Source organism: Cydia amplana, chromosome 7, assembly GCF_948474715.1.
Source record: "Cydia amplana chromosome 7, ilCydAmpl1.1, whole genome shotgun sequence".
Classification (NCBI taxonomy): Eukaryota; Metazoa; Arthropoda; class Insecta; order Lepidoptera; family Tortricidae; genus Cydia; species Cydia amplana.
The window spans coordinates 9,995,869-10,000,000 of NC_086075.1; positions in this window are offsets into that span (position 1 = coordinate 9,995,869).

Here is a 4,132-nt window from a genome sequence, read left to right on the forward strand (position 1 = left end):
AATGTTACCGCAATGAAGGAGATAATTTAATGTTCTTCATCGGTATTAAGTTGTTATTGTATTTATGGAATAAGAGATAAGAGGTTTAGGTGTTTTTTAAAATAAAATATTGCGCAATTATGTATAAACAACCTTATTATTTTACCTTCAAGATTGTTCATATATACCTATTAAAGTGAGAATTTAAGGTACGAGTTAAGTACCTACAAAAGCCTACAAAAGTATCGATGTGTTTGATTCTTGTATTTACATCGTTGCCCCAAAATCGTGTCAAGCCTATCGAATTAACGCCGAACCGATTATTTTTTCAGTGACTTCGGAGGTTTTGATTAAAAACAAAAAGGTACCTACCTACGTTATTAAAACAATAGAGGGTCACATTCATTATTCACGCAAAAGAACTGCACCGCCCCTGCTAACGGGCGCTCGTCCTTGAAAACCACTTGAGGCTATACTGTGCTGTGCGCAATTATACTCGTACGTACAAACAACAACATTTTGTATGGTTAGTTTTTATTCTGGTATGTATTGTTGGATTTTGCCTCGCGAAATGTAGATATTTCAGAGCACCATGTCCCCTGGTCTCAATGGAAAAGTAACCCAACTATGCCATTAGAAAGTACCTATTTCATGTATACCACGTCGGTAATCGGTAACCGTATCCTATGGACGCATGGAGTGTGTGCGTTGCTGACCTGACCTTTAAAACTTCCAAATCGAATCGAATTGTGAATGAATTCCGTACAAATTGTAGCTAGGTATCTAGTCAAAAAATGGATACATACTTAAATTTTAATCTGCCAGTGTCCGCAGGTGCAAAATGTTGGACACGGGCACACAATGGGCACATGGCGGCGCACATGTCGCAGTTCCGCCCCACAAAACCTATGCAAAAGCGAAACCTGCTCGCGATTAGTGTCTTCCACCCGTAAATCTCTCTACTTAATTACTTATACAAAATGCAAAGTGCCTTTGTTTGCTGCTACATCGAGCGAAACTAAGCGGCGGTTTGCCGATACTATTAGGAGATTTATGGGTCTGTAATGTAGAGTTTATGTTCCAGTTCTAAATTAGAATCAAAGTCCCACTTGAGAAATAGGGTGTTGGGTACTTAATAATAATTATTATAAAAAATACTCTCAGATATTCGAGTGGATCGCACAAAAAAATTTCAACAGTTCCAGATTTTACATTAAATTTTTAAATTTTTTGGTATGTTTGGGCTGTAAATTATAACCTAATTAAACGTAATAAAAATTCACAGTATTAATAGCATCGTTCGCAGACGTTTCTGTTTGATACAAAATTAATTTAAATTATAACGTTGCAAGCAAGTTAATGACGCCATCGGTTACGTAATTAAGTAAAGGAAATTTGAAGTTACTAAATATAAACCAAAAGCAAAATTAATAAAAGCACCAAGCTGAACGAGATGTCGCGGTAACTCTAATAATTTCTTATGAGACTTGAAAGTTCGTTAGAATTTGTTGAGTAGGTAATTTATAAACCAGGATAAGCCTCAATAGTGATAAACATTATAAAGCTGACCTTTAGTTCGCCTGCGTGCGATAAATCAGTTAATATCACATGTGGTAAGCGCAAGTCACTTGCTATCGGCTATCACGGTCTTGTCATGCTTGTTTACTTATGATGCAATTATGAGGATTCATAACACTTTCCACTACTAAGATTTTTTTTTAATTACTGGAACTTGTACGTTTTTGCCCCCGGAAAACCGCGCTATGTTTAGTCACGTAAAATTTAGTCGTATAATCGATCGATATGCTGTGATCGATAATATTTATTAAAAAATTAAAACAATATAAATCATTTACTAAAAAGTGTTGACTGCAAAATAAGATTTGCGCGAAATTTTAGGTTAATGAAATAAAATTATAACTAGGGAAAACCATGTAGACGTAGGTAAGTCTTATATAAAATAGCTGAATACCATCTATCTACCTTTTCAACGTCCACGAGTGTCGGATAAAAGGTAGGTAAACCAAATTGCTTTACAAGACAGTGTCGTCGGACGATCTCCGCAAAAGCCTGCAAATCGCATTACGGCCAGCTTACTCCGGGACCTAATGGAAATACCCATTTGTTCCGTTGTCCGATCTTAATGAAAAGGATATCGGTCAATTTTGCTGAAGTTTAAACCTTCCTTTAAAATCGGATTAAAGTGAAGCGAAGCGCTGTTTGGTTTAGACGTCGAGTCTTCGTGAGTGGAAGTCTCCTGTAGAACTATTTGTCTTTCGAGTTAAGTGTGGAAACAATGACGCGCTTTGTACTGCAATGCAGTTCGAATTTTTAGCTTTGACTGGCTTTGAGTAGACCAGAGCCAGTACAAGAACGTGCTTTTATTTTGCTTCACATAATACTGTCCACTAAGTTTGCGCTCTGTTGTTAGACGAGAGTCTTAAGAAACTTTATCAAAGCATACACATACGTAGCAGTAGATTCAAGAAATGTGTATTTTCACTGTCAGCAGCGATACGAGTATTAGAATGTAAAATAAGTGCCAGCTTACCTAATTAGCTCTAACCACGCTCTAACTTACTCGTAGTCTGCTAATTTAGCGATCCGAAGAGTGTCTTAGCTTCGAATACAAGTTGACGCCAACGTGCTTGTATTATTGTTAAACTTACGAATGCAAGTAAACTCGTATACCTAATGCAGGTAAGACATAGGGATACTAAGTAATAAATTGTAATACCATGTATACCTATAGGTTTAACAAGTAAAAAATATTGATTGATTGATTGATGTGTCTCCTTCATGGTTTCCAGAAGGCAATGCGCATATAGCCTTGTTTCTCCAGCAACATTTACACAGAGGGCGTATAACACGCTGAGAGTTCAGTACAACAACGTCCTGAGGATGCTGTTGAAACTGCCGAAGCACTGTAGTGCCTCGGGCATGTTTGCAGAGGCGCGAGTGGATGACTTTTACGCAATTAGGCGTAAAAGAATAGCGTCTCTGCTGAAGCGCGTGCGTAGCAGTGACAACGGCCTCCTGAGGACGTTGTCCGAACGTCTGGACTGCCGCCTCACGAAGTACTGGGTAGAGGTGGTGATAGGCAGGGCTAAATAAACTATCTTGGCCCCGCGTTCCTCTCTGCACGCAGTAATATTTAGGTAGCAAATAGTCAGCCCCCCTTTGAGCGGAGGGGTCAGCGACGACGTATGAAACGTGCAGCGAAACCAGGTGTGCTCGAGCCAGTGTGGCAGATGCTCAGAGTCACAGGCGAGCGGAGCTGCTCAGAGCCAGTGTGACGAGCGCAGTTGCTCAGAGCCAGAGCGGCGAGCGGAGAGAGAGAGAGAGAGAGAGAGAGAGAGAGAGAAACTGAGGTACCAAGCATGCATATTTACAAGATATTTTACAGGATATATACATATGTACAGGACTATACAGAGGCATGCTAGGTGGCACACTCAAGAAGAGGAATTGGTTTTTGCTGCGAGGCGGCGTCATCAGGATCTTGAGGTCTTCATGTCTGTCCAATGTCGGTAGGTCACCAGTTTAGGGTAGGTAAAGAGAGAGGGCAATAGAGAGTACTCTCTCCAGGCGGGTGTTATGCCTGGGGACCGAAGTCCACTGAGAGATAGTCAGAAGGAGTATATATAGTAATTGACATTTGAAACTCCGTAAGTGCGATGTAGGTTTCTCATAGAAATAGAATGCGACAATTACAAGTCTCTGAGGTTTCTACCTCACTAACGCCATCTGTCAGAATCACGTGGCAATTCGTCGACAGTGACAGCTGGAGGAGACGCCACAGCACAGAATAACTAATAGTCACAGACAATCCAACCTCTAGACATAACATAGTCGCGCTACCCCCTCTGCCACACATACGGTAGCGTTACTCCATCTTCGAGTCAATCCCGTGCCGTGATTGGTCCGTGTCTTTGAACGGACCAATCACGGCACGGGATTCGCTCACCTCGTCCCCCCGCACCCCCGTATTTTTGGCAGCATCGGTTTCATGAAAGAATTGGCCTAAGCTCAGTCTAGAGGTTGGATTGTCAGTGACTAATAGTACTACCGTACAGAAAATTCACTCCTTCACAAAAGTCAGATTTAGGTATAAAATTACACCTATATCGCCACCTGCAAGCAAAATTGAAAC